Raw genomic sequence first — 21,500 nt, 5'->3', positions numbered from 1 at the left:
CGTCAGCACGCCGCGTGCGTCCGGAGGGAGGGGGAGCGGAGGGCGCGGCTGGAGGAAGGACGTTTGTGGTTGGCGGACTCAGCCCCGGCCGGGAAGTTCGAACGGACGTGGAAGAGCCCGCAGGTTGGGCCCATGCACAGCAGCAGCTGCTCAGGGTCAGAGTTTCCTCGGGTTCTGTATAAAAGCTTTGGTAGGTTCATCCTCACGGTGAAGATGTGTCTTTGTTAATTTAGTCCAAGGTAAAGAAGAATGGTTCTGAAAGTCTTGTACTTGCTCAGAATGAAAAGAATCCCCTATGTCCCGAAGTTACCTAGTTAGGGAATTTCTGGCTCCACACCAAGTCTAGCACATTCCTAGTTGGTAGAGAGAGAGAGCTGGACACTTACCTTAGGGAAGATAGAGAAAAGGCCTACTTGTTCACACATTTACTGTAGGGGTGTTTACAGCTTATCGAATTTCCGATTTAGGGTTTTGAAACCACGTTGAAAAGTATAGGAAAGTCGTGGAAATAGCAACTTCTTACTTAAAGTTGTGTAGAAATAGGACTGGGCCAAATTTATGCTAAAGGTGGGAAAAGTGAATCTTGTTTTAACATTGTGTGTGCACATCGGACACGCACATGCATCTGTTTGCTGCTGTGGGCTTGAAGTGACTTTGGGTGTAAAGGAGATTCCTGGAAAGAAGTTGAAACTTGAAGTTTCTGCAGGAGTGATTAGCTGATTAGAACTTAAATGACTGGGGAGAAATTATGTTGTAAGTTCAAACCCTGATTAAAAATTATCTTGAGCTGTCTTTCGCTCTTTTAATTAATAGCCTTTCCTAGCTAACCTGTGTACCTAAACAGCCAGCATACTAGTGAGTATCAGATGAAACCTTTGAAATGTATTAGCTTAGCTTCCACCAGCCCAGAAGCTAAGACTTATATTAGAGGCCTATAGCAGAAATTTTCTGTCTGTTATCTTATTTTCAAAGTCTTAAATTATATAATATTTTCTATTTTGATACTGTAAAACTTGAGCTAACTGATATGTGGCTCATCTTTAAGGTGAGAGCAGTTTTTTTGTATCACAGTACATTCCTCACACTCCATCTTTTAAAATTTTTTATTGATTAGTTTATTGTTTGACAGCATCTTGCTGAACCTGAAGCTCATGGATTAGGCTAGACTGGGCTAGCCAAGAAGCCCCCAATGGTTTGCCTGTTTCTAACTTCCCAGCTACTGGGTTCTCTGTTTTGTGGATGCTGGGGATCCAATTCAGCCCCCATGCTTTGGGGAAAGAGGCAGGCACCTTACCAACTAGGTCATATCCCAAGCCTTATTCTAATTTTAAATTTCTTGTATTTGTTAACAAAGTATAATTGCTCTGTACATTTTCTTAGTGTCTTTATAGAGGTATGCTTTACCAATTACTTTGACAAAAACTGTTAGATTCTATCTGACATAATAAATGTAACTGAGGTGTTTTGATTGAAAATGGCCCCCACAGACCCATATTTGAATACTTAGTTCCCAGTTCATAGAACTGGTTGAGAAGGGCTCTGATGTATGGAGTTCTTGGAGGAAGTGTTTTTCTGGGGATGGTTTTGGGGATTTGAAAGCCCACACCATTCTAAGTTTGCCCACTACTCCTCCATCCTTGTAGGTCAAGATCTAAGCTCTTGGCTACTACATTAGCACCATGTCCTACACTAGCACCATGTCTGCCTGCTGCCATGCTCCCCACCATGAGGGTCATGGACTCTATCTAACCCTCTGGAACTATGAGCCCACAGTTAAATACTTTCTTTTATAAGTTGCTTCGGTTATGGTGTTTTATCACAGCAATAGAAAAGTAAGATACAAACCAAGAATAAATTATTTAATTCCTACCACAAAGTAGATTGATTGCTTTATTAAAATAGCTAGTTTAGAAGCAGAGGTCAGGATAGAATCACACCAAGGAAGCTGATCTTCACTTTTGTTTTGCAAATCATGTTTTCCCAGGGTCTAGGACTGTTAAGCTGTAGTCTACAAGTCCAAATGTGGGTGTATATTGCTAATGTAGCTTTTGATTCTTGTGGTTTTGTTTTTTCAGGTTGACTGATTAGTGAAATAATCATATGCTGAAGAGAACAGGAAGTACTTGTGTTTAGAAAAAAAAGTAATTGCAGCAAATGCTAAATATCTCAAAGTAGGCTTAGTATCTCTAAGATAATTGAGGCCTTTGAGAAATACAAAAGAAGAACCGAAGAGCAAAGAAACAAGCTGAAGTAAGGAGAGCGCCCCACTCCCCAGTCCAAGATTTCTGCTGCCCTACAGGAGACATGTTCTTGGGAAAGCAGCATCTCTCTCAATTCGTCGTTAAAGGTATGGGTGTTGTTTATATGCTATGTCATAGACTCTGTAGCTACTTCTTATATGTTTCCTTGTTATTACCATAATATTTTCTCTCATCTTCATCTTCTCCCACAAAATCAACCCTGATGATTCTGATCTTTCTACAATCATCCGTACAAGTGGACTCTACTTTCTTGCCTTTTAGTCTTTCTCAGAACCAGACTTCCAACTCAATAAGAGGTGTTACAAGAACAAAGTTACTATACCCAGTTGAGTAAAATGTCCTCTTTTCTAGTTCTTTGTGATCTTCAGTTGGCATTTTATTGTTGGTAGTGTGCAAACCTCTACAGCCCATATCTGGCTTCTTCTCAGTTCTCAGAATGTTTCCTGATGAGTCCTCGGAGCACCATGCTCCTCAATATAATGGAAAAAAGTTGAAACTTTAAGGACTCCCAGAAAGACTAAGTTCATCATAAAGGACAACAGAAAGAGAATGAAGCCATTTTATCGTAATCAGTAGTAAAACTGGCCTATCTCATGTAACAGGAAGTGAAAGCCTGAAAAACTAAGGGATTTGTCACAACTGAAGAAGTAGCTCACTCTTCATTATGAGGCAGCTGTAAGATGAAGGCAATGCTCTGCCCGAATTTCAAGTCTTTATCTGGATAAATCAGATACACAGATGTTTATTGCTTGCTAACCTATAACTGTTGATATGTAATTTGACCAAGCCAGCCCAGTCAGTCAACAGGTTCTCCAGAGCAGGAGTGAGGATTAAAAAGAAAAGAGACAATTGGACAACATTGTATCGTGACCCCAGCCAGTTCTGAGGCTGAGGTGGGTTTATTTTTTCCCAAACTGCTTTTATACCATTTTAATTACATGCAAGTAATAAGGTTAGTTCTAGATTGAGGAACAGCAAGCTAATAAACACAAATAGTCAAGGAACAAGCAAGGCAATAAAGTCCTGTGGTCACTCCTACAATCACTGTTTCTAAGGGCTTAACAGGATGACCAAGATATCTGAGCCTACATCCCTGTCCTAGCCCAAAGTCAGATTCCTGCCTGAAGCCTACTTCTTTGTTCCAACCTGAAATCAGATTCTTGACTGAACTTCCTTCCCAGTCATTGGCCTAACGTAAGATTCCTGCCTGAAGCCCATTCCATTGTCCTTGGCCAATGTCAGATTTCTATCAAGCGGCTCTAAAAGCTCTCCACAGCAATTAAATTAATTTTGTATCAAATGTTTGCACAAGTCAGATTTGGTTCATAGGCTACAAATATTTAACTTTTCTGGTTGAAGATTACAAATGGATATGTAAGACCAGGAGATGAAGAGAAAGAGATAAGATCTTTAAATGTGGCTTCCTCTAAGAGACAGAGAAGGAAAAACTATGGGATTTAATTGAATCCCAGTTGATGTTCTACCAAATACTTAATTTTTTTAAATTAATCTTTGTTTTGAATGATGATTGTGGGGGTGGCTGTGGTAGTTATAGTGGTTGTGGTGGTGGTGGCGGTGGTGGCAGTGGTGTGTGTATAAGAAGCCTCTGTACTGAAACTAGACCTTGAGAAAAACAGACAATAAATGAGATATGTCACTCTAGCATATAAATTTGCCCCAAACATTCTAAATGGAGTGAAGATAGAGAATAAATCCATTTAGGGATTTGAAAGCATATTTTGGTAAGTTTCATTAGCTAAAATGACAAATTTTACACTTTGCTTTCCTGTTGAACACACATTTTATTAAAATATAAATCATGTGTGTAGCGATAAACATGCACTCACCCACCAAAGAGCTATCTGGATTCATGAATGAAAGACATACACACACACACACACACACACACACACACACACACACACACACTAATTAATTTTAAATATGCCTTGATTAGCTCAAAGGCTGGACAGTTCTAATTCTCCTTGCTGCTAACAAACACTCCCCTTCATTACTTCTGAGTTAATATCTTTTAAAATCTATCTTTCATCTCTGCTACCCTAAACACAATTAGGGAAGTAGCCCATGTGGCCACTTTGCCTGATTGTCATGTGATGGCGGGTAGGAGGTAGGTCTGTTCTTTCTTCTTCCTTGCCATGGTGATCTCTCCTTCCTCTCTTCCTGTCCCTAGCCTGTGCAAATCCAAAAGTCCTGCCTCAGTCTGCCTGCACAGCCATTGGCCGTTGGCTCTTTATTGATTAATCAAAAACCAAATGGGGACAAGGACCTTCAGCGGGATTAATCAAAAACCAAATGGGGACAAGGACCTTCAGCGTTCGGACATCCTGATTTTGGGGGTCAGATTATTTCAAAGCATTAGAACCAATTCCCAATACATGTGTATCAATGTTAAACAGATTATCACTCACTGAAACATCCTGCATAATGGTTAACTAATAGTATTTGCATACATTATCTTTACTTGCTGTTAAAGGACAAGAAAAATATAATCAATTAAAAACTTAAGTTGTCAACAAAATACTATCATCAGGAAAAAAATCCAACAATGTGTAAAGAAGAGTTCTGGATCATAATCAAGTGGGATTTAATAGCTAGGTTGTGATGGTGCACACTCTTGCGCGCGCCCGACTCGCCAGCAAGAATGACGCTGCAACAGGATCCTTCTGCACACGTTTATTAGGAGAGCTTGATTGCAGAGGCAAAGAGACCCCAAGCCCAGAACTGGTGCTGCTTATATAGGCCTAGGAGAGGCGTGTCTCACACCCGGATTGGTTATGAATGGGTTATGCTTAACACCTCATTTGCATGTCTCACATCTGATTGGTTAACTTCTCTCTCATCTGATTGGTTAACTTCTCTCTCATCCGATTGGTTAACTTGTCTCTCATCTGATTGGTTAATTTTGATTAATTCTCAAAACCTCATCTTGGCAAAATAACTTTACTGCCTATGTATGCGTGGTGGCCAGCGGAAGCCAGTGCCACCCTGCAACAGCACATGTGGCTTCCTACAGCACAACTATAATCCCAGTGCCCAGGATACTGAGGAAGGAAGACTATGATGAATATAAGGACAACCAAGCTGGATAGTAAGACCCTATCTCAAGAGGACAGCAAGAAAGAGATTGCTTCCTGGATTCCAGAGATATATTTCAGGACTCTAAGATGGTTTGACATCTGAAAATCAATATTCTATACCATATGAATATCATAAAACTAAAAATACCATAGACATCTTAATAGACACACAAAAATATTGGCAAAAACTAGCATACTTTCAAGATGAAAACCATTCTGAAAACTAGTAATAGAAGAGAATTTCCTGAAACTAATAAAAGTCATTAGGAAAAACTTACAACTAATGTAATACTTCATGGTTGAAAGATTGAGTATTTTAACCCTAAGATCAGAACAAGATAAAAATGCCTGCTCTTGCAGCTTCTAATCAGTATCATGCTAGAAGTTTTAGCCAGAGCAATTACAAAAGGAAAAAGGCATCTAGATTGGAGAGGAAAACATAAATCTATGCAGATGGCTTGATACTGTATATGGAAAAATCTTCAGGAGCCTACTGAAAGTGATAAATGAGTTGAGCAATGTTAAAAAATCAATATGTAACAATCAAGTGTTTTTCAGTTCACTGGTAATGGAAAATCCAAAAATAAAGTAATAAAAATTTTATTTACTCTAGTAAAAACACATTTATGAGTACATTTAATGAAAGAAATATAGAACATGCATACTAAAAGCTGCAAAGCTATTTAAAAATTAAAGAAAGCATAGAAATTCAGTGTCAGTGAATCAGATGTTATGTTATTCAAGCTGGTACTTGTTTTCAAAATTGATCTGTTTATTCAGAGCAATCCACATTAAAATATCACCACACTTGTTTTGCTGGTCCTGAGATGCACATTAATCCATCTTGCTAAAAATAATAAAAGTTGGAAGACTCACAATTTTCCATTTCAAAACTGCAGTCCTGTGTTGATCGAAGAGGTGTCTACAGTCATAGTGGCAGAAACACATAACAGCAAAATGTGATTCAAATTCTAGAAACCAACTTTACAGTAGTAGTCGATTGATTTTCAATATAGGTGGCAAGATAATTCAGTGTGAAGGAAAAGTTTTTAATGAATGGTGTTGGGACACCTGAATAGACACATGCAAAATACAGAAGTCCTCTCCATTCTGTACTACATTCAAAATGATGAATATAAAAATTAGATTTGAATGTATTAGTTAAAACAAAAAATCTTGAGAAAATCAGGAATAATCATCATCAATGATAATCATATCCATTAATAAGCCAATGTTTTGTAAACAATAATAAATAAAAAAGAATCAAAAGAAAAAATAGACAAACTTAATTTTAGCTAAATGCAACAGCTTTTTATTTCATATACTACTAGTCAAAAATGAAAAAGACAATCCCCAAAATAAAATAAAATATGGGGAAATTGCAAACCTGGTAAGAAATATATCAAAATGCATTAATAAAAAAATCCCTGGTACTTAATAATGAAGACAAGGCAGGTTTCAAAACAAAGGATCTACACAGACATTTCACAGAAGACAGTCAATGGACAAGAATCATGTTAGCATGTACTCAACATTAGACACTAGGGAAATGCAAATCAAAACCACTGAAGCTTCACTTCCCATTTAGAGTAGGGATGCAGTTAAACACTATGTCGCAAGTGTTGACAATGATACATGAGAGCTGTGAAGCTCATGCGCTACTAGGTGACTCTCACACGGCTGATAAGAGTGATAGAACTGCTTCTGATGCCATTTGATAGGTTTTCAAAATATTGAAGAGATTTTCCATATATAGAAACGACAGGATATCTGACAAAAGAAAACTGAAGAAAGGCTTAATCTGGCTCCCGGTTTTAAGAGAGATACAGTTCTTCTCAGTGAATTAGGCATGGCAGCAGGAGTGTGACCCGGCTGATTACATTGTGTCATCAGTCAAGAAAAAAGTGCATAGAAGAGGTCCAGGATGTAAATTCTCCAGGCCCTCCTGGAATGGCCCAGTTCTTTCACCAAGATTCCACCTTCTGAAGGTTCCACAAGCTTTCAAAACAGCACCACCAGTTGGGATCCCAGTGTTCACACATGGGAGCCAATGCGGATATTTCACATTTAAACCAGAGCATTCTAGCACTGGTCCCTAGTGGTGTACAGTCATCTGATAATATAAGTGCATTCATTATGACTTCAGAAGTCTACAAAGTCTAAAAACCTCAACTCTGTTCAAAAGTCCAAAGTCCCTCTCTAGACTCAGGCAATCTCCATGAGCCCTATTTTAAAAGTCACATATCCCCAATGTGCATTGGCACAGCATCACACTCACTGGAAAAGGGAGCAATAGAGGCATAGCAAAGAAATGCCAGATCAAGGCAAGACTGACATGAAACAGAGCAAATGCCACACTCTGCAGTTCCATTTCTGACATCTGGGGCTTATGGCAGAATCATCTGGGCCCCAGGGGGCCACATGAAGTCCTGCAGCCACCCAGAGCATAAGTAAGCTCTCTTAGTCTACCTCCATACCACGGGAGCAGCGCTCCTCGACAGACGTTCATGTTCTTGGCATTGCAGAGATCCTGGGTCTACGTAGCCGTAACTTATGCTTCTCTTTCCTGGTTTTATGCAATGGGTTTTCAGGGTCTTCTTGCAGGGAATCCATGCCTGTCACACATTGCATGACTTCATTGTCTTTCTGGAACTTTTGTGCAGGCCCCTCTCACCTTCTTACTCTTGGATCTTTCATATCTGCAAAACATGATCAATCGTGCTGTAGGTACAGGTGCACACATGCTATATTTACAGTGTAGAGGTCGGAGGACAGCTTCTAGGAGTTTTTCTAAACACAACGGGTTGAGCTCATGTTGCCAGCCTTGTGCAACAAGTGCTTTTACGAATGGAGCCATCTTTACATCCTTAGGCCATTCCTTCTGAGTTGACCTTCACTGAAGTTCTAGGGACACAGGGAAAATGTGACACCAACAACTTCTAGCCCACTCCCTAATCCACTTGTTGTGCAGATTTTGCCCTTTTAAAAATTTGGGTTATCTCTTCTCTTGTTTCAGTGTGAGTGCTTTTACTTCTTTTTGGATACCAGTCCTGTACTGGAAAGTAAGTACCTTGCAGAGACTTCCTCTCAGTCGCCACTGCTTTAACTATCTTTTGTGAAGCAAACTAAACTGCCAGTTGCTTTTTTCTCTCTTCCATGCTCCATCTTTGGATATTGTACTAAAAAGATATCACTAAGCCAAAGGTTTTGTAGCGTTTTTTCCCCCCAATTATCCTCCAGCAATTTTATAATTTTGCATTTCCGACTTAAGCCTATGATAAATTCTGAGTTAATATGTGTAAAATTTTTATGTCCAGTGTCTACATTTATTCATGTAAATACACAGATGCATGTATGGGAAAAAATGGGTTTGTTCCCTTGTAGTTCAGTTTCTTTATCAAAGATCAGTTACTACGTTGGTAGGGACCTTTATTTCTGTTTTATTCCACTGACCTAGTCAGTAGCCTTTTAACAATTCAGTTATGCTAGTTTGATCTGGATTTTATTCCTTGCAGCTGAAATAAATCACTCGTTTATTTGAACACTAAAAATCTCGTTATATAAATGTAATAAATGAGGAAATGTAGACTTAGCAAGGTTAACTGACACGATCACGATTGCCTCACTAATAACTAACAGGGCCAGTATTTGGCCCGCAGTCTGCTGCATGTCTACACGTCACTGACTGGGAAAGGTGAAAAATCACCTCCTCCCCCTACCTGGACTGGCACTGTTATTGGAATAGTCTTCTCCTAATTACTGCCTTTTACAAAGCTGGAGTTCCTTCTAAATGAAATATCCTCTTAGCCAGCATTTACATCTAGCTTGCGTCAGCTTTTTCCAGTATTCTATTACATGCTCAGTAGGATGACTCTCTAGTCTTACATTACACTCATTGTATACAAGCAATATAGGAGCCTAAACTCCTCCTTCAATTTGGGGGCATCTCTAAGTATTAAAATCCCACTTGTTATTCTTCTTGATTGCTATGCTTTTAATTTTTTTCAGTTGTGTGCCCCCCATTATATCCTAAAACTGGAATTAAGCATTCTTTCCTTAAAACAACAAAAAGTCCTGAAATTCTTCTTTAGGTCGTATCCTGTACCTTCTGTTTTGGTTGTAGGTATTTGATTTACCTAGGCTCTCTCAATGGATATACCACGGAACCTGGCTTTTATCTTAAAAATGTTGATCACATAAATTTACACCAAAAATTTTGATAAGTGTTGGAGTTTCAAAGATAAAAGTCGTAGCCTCTGCCTTAATAATAGCTTACAAACAGGTCAGATGAGACAATTCCTTCCTATAGTTCCTCTTGTACTATAAAACAGAATGCCCAGCAGGGCATACTTAATGCTGTTTGAGTGTTGGAAAGGGAAATGAGTATGGGCTAGCCAGCTCAATTAGCAGTGTGTGCACTACAAAGAAGGCCTAAGCTAATGTTATGGGTTAAACTTGCAAACTTTACATTACTTTGGTGTTGTGGTTTGAAAACATTTAGGGATGCAACTGGAGAGGTGGGATGGAGCTGTGTCTTTAAGAAAGCTTTGCTAGTAGAGGAGTTGCAGATCTTAGGCAAGTCAATGTCGTAATGTCCATAATAATTTCATAATTGCTAGAAATCCTGATGAGGCTACGTTAATCCTGACATTCACCAGAAAAACCAGCTCCACCATTTTGGACCATTTTTGAAGCAAGATTTATTCAATGTTAAATACTGACCAGGGGATGGACTTTGGCCAGGAACATTCCCCGAAGGTTTCCACCTGAGAATGGATTCCATTCCAGCTATATGTTGTAGGAACGTATAAGGACAAATCTATAGGCCACCATGAGGCTTTGTTATTTACCAAGAACTACAATTACCAGCATTCCAAAAAGTTACCTGGTTCCTGGCTAGGTGGACTTTACAGGTCAATTTTGGGAATTACAGCTGAATTATTAATGTAGCAGTGGCTGGCTGGACAAGTGGAATAGCCTCAACCATATTTAGTGTTGTTCAGTTAGTAGCAACAACTATTCTCACTGGCCAGGTGTAGAGAGACCTTTAAGCAGTAAAGTGACCAAGCTTGTTGCCTCACTGTACTTTAGCATCCCAGTGATTCTCTGGGTTTCCCTCTTTCTGTGCATTCAGTCAAAAGAGTTTACACTGTAGATGTTAAGCAAGTAAATTTCTTAATGTCTTGCTTAAATGACCCACAGAAAAGGAGACCAGCTAGCAATGTGTAAATGTTGTCTAGGTAAATGCTATTAGGGTTTGAATAGGCCAGAAAGGAAAAGAAGCATATTTGAAAGATGTTTAGGAAATAAATTGTCTACAACACTGTGTCTTATTCATTGTGAAAAAATGAATCATGAGTGATAAACAGGTTTCCAGTCATCAAAGCCAAATCTTTTAGTAAAGAAACCAATAGGGGAACTATCTAGATTACCAGTCAGTTATTTCTCTTTAGAATTTTGAATAAAATTGTTAGACACAAAAGAAACATAGTGTTTTTGTGAAGGGGTGTTTGTGACATCAATGCTCCATGGTTAGTGGGGGAAGATTTTAGTGTGCATAAGAGGAAGACAGTATCCAGAGAGGAAAGAAAATGAGTCTGGACATGGCCAGGGCTAGGTAAGCTAGATAGTAGGAGAGAGCAGTGGAGATAGAGAAAGATACTAGAGCATCCATGAGAACAAAAGGATAGGAAGAGACAGAGAAGGGAGGGAGGATAGCAGGATAAAGGGAGTAGGGTGGGAAAATCATGCAGATTATAAGGAAGGTGAATATCTTGGGGGAGGAAAGGGACAGGATGCTAGGGTGGACTCTGAAAGTCAGTGTGGGCTTTGATTTGCTGATAGGTGCCACAGGTAGCCATACGTCCCTCTGTCAGAGGTGAGGGGAAAGTCTCCTTTTGGCAGATGGGAACCAGTTTCACAAGCTTCTGTGAGCTTTGATCTAACTATCAGAAAGCCTTAGTCTAGCCAGAGCTCATTTCTAGATATGTGGACTTCCTATGACCTCTAACACGTGCAACGGCTCCTTCCTCCTCCTATTAACCAGGAGGCTCAGAGCCTGTCAGACTTGGCCACATGCACTTGTCCCATCTACTCAGCTTTTTCCTTAGCCACATGTTTTTCAAAACCTGTTTTTAATGATGGTTATTAAACTCTTTAACACCTCCATCCCAGCCCACTACCCACAAGAAGTAGTGAGAAAGAAAGGATATGGGAGAAGTGGGCCTGTTTAGAAACGGGAACAAATCCAATCTGCATTGTCAGGAAATCAATTTACTTCATAGATCAGCATCAGCAGCTCGATTCACTTGCAAACACTTCCCAGATACACAAGCAGTCCAGTTCAGTAGAGTCAGGATAGTAAACACAAATCAGCAGTGGTGGCATGATCTAGCAGCAACAGCCAGGCTTCCGTCGAATAGGCACAAGTCAGCAGGAGGGACCAGGGCTAACAGGAATGTCAGGAAAAGTTCTTGGCTGTGCCTCTGTTATCAAAGCAAACATCAGTGAAGATGTGAGACCAACAAGTGTTGCACAGCTAGCTCTACACACAAGCCTAGACAAGCCTCTCACAGTCCAATGAGTCCTTTTTATACTCCCTCCAAACATCACGTCAACAGGTCTTACCTCAAAACATGTCTTGCCTTAGCATGTGAATCTGACTTAGGAAAAGTCAGTATGAGTCTGTCTCAGTTGACATCACTCTTTCGATAGGCCTGAGTCCTTGAAAGTGACAAGAAGCCACAGCACACCATCAGAAATTTTTTAGTTCATTTCTATGGAGTCCTGATAAATGGAGCTCAACTACACAATGTAAGGTGGACCAATACTTGCTTCATTAGTGAAGAATCCTTCATCAAGTGTCCTTTCACATGCTTGCTTTAGCAGAACATTTTTTTTACGTGTGTCTGCTTCATCAAACTGTTCCTTCACGTATTTGCCTCAGCAAACACCATCCAACACAACTGACTTTCCACCAAACCCTTAAAGTTTCCACTTCACTTTAGGTTCTTTTTTAAAATTTTTAATTTTTTTTTCACTTTTGGAATTGAAAACAAACCCAGACACCACACCTTATACCCTTTATGTACTTCAAAGTCCAGTTCTATTATCACATTTGGTATTTGCCTGCTCCCTTGTAAAGTCATTTAATTTGTTCTATAGTCTTCCACATGCAAAGTGTAAGAGCACTCTATCTATCCCCTTACAATCATATGCCATATTAAAACACAGTGCAGTGAACAGGGGTTGAGTTGACTGGATCACAGGGTGTATGGCAAAGCATCTCTTGGAATATGTCCACCCTGTTGTTTCTGGGTGAAACTGACATGTATTGGTGATGGAAAGAAAGAGATTACTCTTCCCAATTCTCCAGTCTTTTGATATTTCCACACTGCTCCTCTGTGTTCAGACTTGGAGCTAGACTGGAATTTGCACCATTGCCTATCCTGACTTTCAGACTTCCAGGCACAGACTAGGACTGTAGGCTCTTAATCTCACACATGGCCAGATATAGATCTTGAGATTTCTTGGCTTGCTTGATTGTGCAAGCCAATTCCTTATAATATAATCTCCCTTTCTCTCCTCTCCATATTCATGTATATGTGTATCTCTCTAGATACTTTCACACACACACACACACACACACACACACACACACCCTATTAGTTTTTAAAATCCTAATACAAATGACTATTGTTTCTGTTTAGTAAATTAGTTTAGTAAATATGAATATAATATGCTGTTGTTCTGGGAAATGTTCATGAACCCCAAAAAGACCACCAAGGAGCCAATTCCAATGCAATCACATTAGGGTCTCTTTATTCAAGCTTGAGCTTGGGCCACACCACCATCTCTGACACAGGAGAATGGGAAGGAATTCTAAGCCTAGTTTCAGACAAGTATTTACAGAGACAAGTAGGGGGTATAGCCTGGTATATATCTGATGGGGGTGGGGTGGGGGGAGAAGAGAGGAGACATTATGATCTTCAACATAATTGGTTGGTGCTGGGAGCCAACCCATAAACTTAACTTCTGTTTTCCTCCTGACTGGTGATTGGTAGGAAGTGAAGTGTCAGGGCCAGGCTTGTAACCTGGAGGTGCAAATTTGTTGGGGAATAACTTAGAAGCTGGTGCTGGATGCACAGTTGTTAGGGGTAACCTGGAAACTAGTGCTAGGTACTGGACTGCTAGTTACCTTGAGTTCAACCTCAGGTCAGGTTTTCTAAGATGGAATCTGAACCCAAGATCTGGTCTCTCAATGCCATGTTGTTTTCAGATAGCTTCTTATGTAAATGCAATATATCATTGATGTTACACTAACTATACTTTGTATACTTTTCTTACCCACTCAGAAGTTTATATTTGAATAAAAAAAAATCCTAAGAGCTGTTGCATGTAGCTTTGCTACCTGGTCTGAGCTCTGGGAATAGGCCGCACTACCAGTCTCCACTCAGCTTCCCTTGAATCCATGAATAAAAGACACACACACACACAATTGTTCATTTTCAACTTGCCTTTTGACACAGTTGCTGGGCGCTACCTATCCCCACCTGAAAAAGTGTAACCCCATCAATTTTCTCAGCTCTGCACCTCTCCACCCAGCCTAAACTTTAGTTGCTCAGCTAAATTTAGTCCTGCTAAACATCCCCTAGCGCCCGCCTGTAGGAGTGGTCACAGTCTGCCACTCTTCTTGAGATTCCCACATGGCTGCTTGGCTTTTCTCTCTTTGAAGCATGGAGAAAGCTCTTTTCTCTGGGTCCCTCTCTTGCCCCCAGGGACCCAGAAGTCCCTCCTATCCCTTCTGCCCAGCAATTGGCCTACAGCTTCTTTACTGACAGATCAAGAACCAATTGAAGAACAGAACCTTAGCGTCAGAACCACCCCTGCACCTCACCTTTTCTGTCCAATAAAAAAATATAGTAAAACCCTCTTCTCCCAGACATAAATTGAACAAAACCATAACAATTATGTAAATTACATAGTATGATATACAAATGTCATCCTGTCCATCATTTTTGTCAATTAGATAAAGTACTCTACCATCATTCCTAACTTAAAGAATTATGATTCTACCCCTGGATTACGTTTAGATTTTAGCCTGTAACACCATCTGAAAACCATGTCTTCCACTCTATAACCTCTCTCTCAATTTTAAATAACTGGAGTTTGATTATGAGACTAAAGGTAGTCCTCAACCCTGTCAGAAATGTGAGAATGACTTAAACATTACCTGGATTTATAGGAAGCACCAAACATAGCTTCTCAAATGTAAACAAACTGTAGAGATGGCTGACTATCTGGACAGCCCCCTAATTCCTCAAATCATTGGAGCATCAGTCTTCAGCTTTCTGGCCCAGGTTCATCTGACAAACCTTTGCAAAGCAGGATTATGAATGGCTGTTTACCTTGCCTTGGCAGAGCTAACAGTCGACTATTCTACATAATGTGTCCGTTTATGTTTTGTCTGCAGATGAAATAGGCAATTTCTGCCCAGTGACTTCCTTGCTACGATAAACAACCTCGCCTGGAGGTGAAGATGCTCAGTTTCTTCTTTGAACCAAGAAGGCGGTGCTGTCAGGAGCAGACATGTCTCATTGTCAAATGATGAAATAACATTAAATGTAACATTTTGTGGATTTCTGATGCTTTTGAAGACTCTATATATGAGGTAATCTGAACTGTTAAACCTTGACTACTCTTAGTATTTCTAATTGGAATATATTGAAAACACACTTTTATAATTAAATAAGAATCTAACATAACCATGAGTTTGCTATCTGGCCCTTAACTTGTATAGCTTAATCATCTAAAAATAGTTTGTAATAGCAGTTATTAGGAGGACTGGGTCTAAGCTTTGTATTCTTAAATGAGTTGCATAGGTACAATGCCTATCTAAGAGTGACAATATTAATCTCAAATTTTGTATCAATATAAGAAATTCATACCAATGAAAACCTTAAATCTGTATCAAAATAAATTATGTACCAATGTAAGGGAATTATAATTTCAACTTTGCATCAATTATAAAGATTTCTACCAATTAAGATTATGGCTACACAATGCTTTGTTCAAGGATAAAATTCAGTAATCCCACCTATTTCCTCGCTGTTCAAAATTATGACCATTCCTAAATTGTCCCTTAAAATGACAGCTTTTCTATAATTTGTAAAATACCCATTACCAGACACCCCACCCAGGGAATTCGGCTGATGATTCTCCATGGCTTCTTCCTGCTGAATAGCGGGGATGAAAATTTCTTTGAAGGGGTAGAAAGGGGTAGAAAAATCAGAAAATTTAGACTTAAGAAACCTAGCTTTAACATCTGTTATCCAGTCTCTGTATGCTTACAAGGCTCAGGGCTTGACTGAAGTTCTGACTGGATTTGTCTGAAAGTTTTGATGAGGCAAGGCAACCTGGAATCAGTGTCAATCACTAAAGCTGTTTTGGGCAGCAGCCAGAAGCAGGGGGCCAAGCCATCAGTTCAACATCTTTTAGGATGAATCTCAAAAAAGCTGTACATTCTGTAATATATGAATCTTACAACCAAAATTTCAATACCATTAAGATATTTGTATAGATTGTGCAAAATGCACAGATCAATTAAGGCTGAAATTTTGGTCCTTGTTAGAGCAGGTGGAAGACAACTGTCTTTTTTATGCGTTAATCTTATTAATAACCAGTTATAAGAAGTTCATTCATGCCATGTGAAAGATGGCACCATGAATCTTTACCTGTCCTGTTTGATTTTCTTGAACTTTTATGGTTTTTCAGGGGTTCTCCCCCTGTCATATCTGATCCATATCACTCTGGAAGAGGTCCAGAGCCTACTCTCCTTTCCTGTCAACACAAATGCAGAGCCTTTCTCCCAAAATAGCAAATCCTTGGCCCAGTAACCAGAAATCATTAAACGTTTAGCTTGACCTCTCTCCCAGAGGAATTTTAATATGACCACCAAACTCAAAATCACACTCATTTTGATAATTGAAACAATTCAAAGCAAATAAGACAATCTAAAGAAATATTATCTGTGAAGACAGTGCTTCTACTGTCCCCTGCCCCAACCTTCATGAGATTAAGGCCTAAAGTATTTAATATCTCTGTCTACTTACCATATGAGCCTATTTCCAGGCTTTCTATTTATATAATCCTCAGGGCCTAAATTTCTACTGTCTGAGGTAGGCTAGGCACCCTAGTCCCTACCTTCTATCTAATTTTTTAAGATCAAATGCCTCAGTATTTTAATCTCTGTCTGCTTTCTGTCTAAACCCATTCTTAGTCTTCTAATATGTAATGCCTCTGCTCCCCTCCTCCCCTCCTCCCCCTTTTCTTCCAGTGAATAAGACACAAGTTTTTGTGTTTTCTAGGCAAGTTACCTACATCCCTAGCCTACAAACTTGCAAAAAAAATATTGAAGACTTTTTACATGCATTGGTACACCAACAAATGGGGAAGAGTCAAGAAGAAGGGCTATTTTACTGCTCACCTTGATTAGTATTGATATTTCTCCACAAGATTCTAAAGAGTGGATCTATTTAGTTTACTTTATAACTACTTTTACATTTTCTTGCAGATAATACACTTCTTGTTTCATCTCCCAAAGCTGATGTATCCACACCACTCTCCAGTGCACTGTTTGGCATCCCTCTGCCTCTGCATGAGTTACAGATGGGAAAACAGAAATTAGAGTTACCTGCAAAACTAACAAGACAGTGAATGGAAATGGCCTGAATATGAATCTTCATTCTTCGTTTTACCAGCAAAATGGCCAGGGACTAAATAACCTTTCTGAGCCTCAGTTTCCCCATAATGAAAGTCATCATAGTATCTGTTTTGTGTCTAACAAAACCCATAATTTAAAGCAGTAATGTTTAACATGTACTCTTAAGCAAAAGTAATTCTTTGCTGTCATGAACATCTTAACATTTTCTAGGATCCAGTGTTTTAAAAATGTGTTTTTCTTTGTTTAGGGAATTCTAACTATACATAGCACGATGGATAATTTTCAACTTGATAGAACCTAGCATGGTGGGGATGGGAGGAGGCTTCTGGGCGAGAATTGTGTTGACTTTATTGAGGTGGGAAGCCCTTCTTACTGTGGGTAGTTCCTTCCCTGGCATGGCTTCTGGATTGTGTAAGTGGAGAAAGTGAGCTGGGCACAGGCAAACTTGGCTCCATCTTCCCTGACTGTGGAGCAGTTGCTTCAGTCAAGCTTCTGCTGACTTGCCTTCCCACCTTAGTGGACTGCACTTGGAGCTGAGAGCAAAACTAAATGCTTTCATCTGTGAGGCGCTTTTGTCCGTGTGTATTATCATAGTGGCGAGAAGAAAAAGACACAGTACGAGCTGCTTCCTCAAGGAGAGTCCTAAAACTGTTTCCAGATCTTTGGCGTTGGCTTTACCTGCAGGCAGTGATTTGAATGTTATTAGCTTAAGGGAGGGAGACTGCTAAACTCCAGTTTGTGTTAAAGGCCCCTGATAGGGTGGATTCCTAATGCAGCAGTGGCTGGCCGGACAAGGGGAGTAACCTCCACCGTGTTTAGTACTGGCAGATGAGTCATGAGAGCTGTCTTAGGGTTCCATTGCTGGGGAGAGACACCATGACCAAGGCAGTGCCTATAAAGGCAAACATTTGATTGGGGCTGGCTTACAGTTTCAGAGGGTGAGCCTATTATCATTATATTGATAAGCAGGGCAGCATGCAGGCATACATGGTGCTGGAAGAGCCAAGAGTTCTACATTTTGATCTGAAGGCAGCCAGGAGGAGGCTCTGATTGACACACTTCCTACTCCAACAAGGCCATACCTCCTAACAGTGCCACTCCCTATGGCCAAACATTCAAACACAGGAATCTATGGGGCCATATCTCTTCAACCACCACAGACACTCTCACTGGCTAGGTCTAGGAGACCTTTAAGCACTAAAGTGACCAAGCTTGTTGCCTCACTGTTCTCTAACTTCCCAGTGATTCTCTGGGTTTCCCTGTCTTTGAATAAACTTCTTTTCTGTGAATGCAGTCAAAATAGATTCTGTTATGTGTAACAGGCTAAGAAATTACCATTTGAAACAAAAGTATATAGTACAAGAAAACAAAACCCCAGTGGAAGTTATATGTAATATTAAAATGGTTTCCCTAGTTTCTTTTTCTCTAGTACCAGAAGTGGGAGATTTAAACTTTAATGTTCCCCATGAATCCAGAGTCTAAAAATAAAAACTAAAAACATAAAAATCAATCCCTGGATATTGATTCTGCACAAAAGTCCCCAGTGAGTTTATCAATTCAAGTCAAAGCCAAAATAAAAATAAATTAGGCATTATGTTGTGTATTAAATTTCTGGCACTCAGCTCAGCTCCTCAACCTCTCAGAGCCAGCAACAGTGAGGCGGCTCTCACCACAGTGGGGAAAGAACAAAGCAAGAATAAAATTGCCGCTGCGAAATGAAGCACATCACCACATTTCCATCTACTGCATTATAATTCACGAGTCTCCCCGGAGCCAGAAAAACACAGGGCAAGCTTTAAAAGTGGATCCAGATGTCAGCTATCAGCACTGCAGTACTTTAATTATCAGAAAACAAAGGACCAACTCCTTAGGTATGTTCCAGGCAGGTGTTCACTCCCAGAAAACAGAATAGCTGAAGAGACAGCCACAGCATTAAACCTACTTCAGCCTGAATAATAGCCTACTCAGAGGGGCCCAGAAAATCCACAACTATTAAGAGTTTTACAAATACTATTCTATGCTGCAGAATGAGTAGTTAATATTAATTACCCCATTTTGCAGATGGGAAAACTGCGTGCCTTGTGTCATAGTTTCTAACCCAGTGTGGTCAGTTCTTTGACAAATTCACTGTTCCATGAATTCATTTTATAAGATTCTTTAAGCTGTATATATATATAGAATAGATTGTTTTTAAACAACTATAAATTTTAACATAGTCTATTTTCATTGGGAAAATTAAAAAATAAGAAAAATTTTATATTTGCCAAATCTTAACTTTAAAAATTATTTTATTAATTATTTATTTATTTGTGGTTTTTTGAGACAGGGGTTCACTGTATAATATGTGGCTGTCCTACAACTAGCACTGTAGACCAGGCTGGCATTGAACTCACAGAGATCTGCCTGTCTCTGCCTCCCAAGTGCTAAAACTAAAGGTGTATACCACCACTGCCTAGCCCAAATCCTAATTTTTATATTAACATATTTTAATAGGGCCTATTATTAGGCTTTATAAGATCTGTGGGCCTCAGAAACTAGGCTAAACTGACTACAGTTTTCAAAACCACTTACTTACTGGTTAGCACATTCTCAAGGGTCCATTAAACATGCAAGCCATTTGGATTTCACATTTGTAGCTGGAAGATTAACATTTACGATTGCCTTCAAGTCACAGCCCGAGTAGGTATCCTTTGCCCAATGTGCTAAATGGGACCAAACAAGTAAAATAGCCAGAATTTATGTTGACATTTGTACAGTCTTGCTAAATTCCAAAATGTTAGAAAGCATGTTTTTTTCTTAGTTTCCCTTTTGTTTAGGCTTCAGTATGTGTTTCCATGACCCGTGGCAGGCGGTGGTGAAGCCTGGAGATGCTTTTCCATCTCATGTTGGTGGAGATGTAGCCAAACTCATAAAGTATCTACAAGGAGCAGCAAAGTTGGGGCTGTGGTGTTGCAGAGAGAACTGAAAGCCGGATTTACTTGACAGCAAACAGGGAAACAGAGAGGTGAAGAAGCTGTAAAAGTAAGCAAGAGACCCGGAAGTGAAAATGTTGTGAGTACATGAGAGGGAATTAGGGAACCCTCTTCCTTTTAGAGTAGAAGAAAGTAACTAGCAAGACAGGAAGAAAATGGGGCGACACCTTTGAGGTGAAAAATATATAGGTGCATATTGCTTGATGGATTATACTATCCAATAACAGAATTTTCTGGTATGAAGCATTCTGGACAGCTGCATTGTGCACAGGACTAACTTTTGGCCGAAAGGGATGCTTATGAGATGAGACTGCTGGTGGTGGCAGGGAAATAGTCTAAAGTGGCAGTCAGATGGGGCTTCCATACAAATAAGATTAGTTGTTACTCTGCAAATGGAATGGACAATGTAGACTAGGGAGCGGCAGGAGGCCATTGGAGGTGGAGTGGGAAAGCTTGGCATGGCTGGACAATGCCCGGCAAATTGACATGCCCAGGAAATGAGGTCAGGTGAGGATATGCTAATGATAACACTGGCTTTTGCAGATCTAAGGAAGAGAGCCAATGCTGATGAAGTCCCGCAGCAGGGGTGAGAAGAAAGGACAATTAACTAAAATGTTTCAATACTGAAAACCTAAACACTTAACATCATTGCTTTTCCTTGTTGGAGATTGAAGTCAGCTCTGAGCATGTTGGGCAAATACTCTAACACTGAGGGTCTCGCTTGGTCCCAAGACCCACACCTCTTGAAAAAGCCAGTGCGAATGCCTGCCCCAATTCTGCAGTGTCCACAAACCAGCACGGACAGCTTACACTTAGAATCAAGGCCACCCTTCTCTAAGAGACAAGAAATATCACGCCTCACAGGTCCTTTGGCCCTCCTAGTTCACATAAACTTTCAGACATGCAGATTCTCTCCTGTCGTTTCCTCACTTTTCTTTTTTGTTTTGTTTGTTTGTTTTTGGTTCTGGTTTTTTTTTTTTTGGTTTTTCGAGACAGGGTTTCTCTGTATAGCCCTGGCTGTCCTGGAACTCACTTTGTAGACCAGGCTGGCCTTGAACTCAGAAATCCGCGTGCTCTGAGTTTCCTCACTTTTTACTCGATCTCATATTGAAGAATCTGCCTATCTTCTCCCAACTTCAATCTGTTCCATGTCTCCCCAACCCTGCCCCTCGTCACGCTACACACGGCTCACTCTATACCAGCTCACTGCCCTGTGACCTGAACCTATTTCTTGCCTTTGGGCTCTGACATCCTTGCTTTTGATGGCTTTCCCCTATGGACACTGTTAGCTGTTTGCTTTCTCATACCTGGAATGCCTCAGAGGGAAGATGGAGAGCAGAATTCTCCTGCTCTGTTGCTTTCACGGCGTTTCCTTTTCTTCTGTGTCTTCAAAACTCATCCACCTTTTCCCATTGCTAATATTTAATGTCCTTCCTCCCCTCCCATA

The 21,500-nt window shown here is 40.0% G+C and overlaps 1 long non-coding RNA gene across 1 annotated transcript; it reads left to right on the top strand.

Annotated features, from left to right (window-relative positions):
- The first annotated feature begins 50 nt into the window (after positions 1-50).
- On the top strand, positions 51-18,373 carry 4930558J18Rik (RIKEN cDNA 4930558J18 gene). Its single transcript, NR_037999.1, has 4 exons — positions 51-190; positions 2,076-2,347; positions 14,832-15,029; positions 16,932-18,373. It is a non-coding gene; the product is annotated as an RIKEN cDNA 4930558J18 gene (long non-coding RNA).
- Positions 18,374-21,500: the final 3,127 nt, after the last annotated feature.

This window comes from Mus musculus, chromosome 1 (assembly GCF_000001635.26).
Source record: "Mus musculus strain C57BL/6J chromosome 1, GRCm38.p6 C57BL/6J".
Classification (NCBI taxonomy): domain Eukaryota; kingdom Metazoa; phylum Chordata; class Mammalia; order Rodentia; family Muridae; genus Mus; species Mus musculus.
The sequence above is the reverse complement of the archived record's forward strand: the minus strand, read 5'-3'. Positions and strand labels throughout refer to the sequence as shown.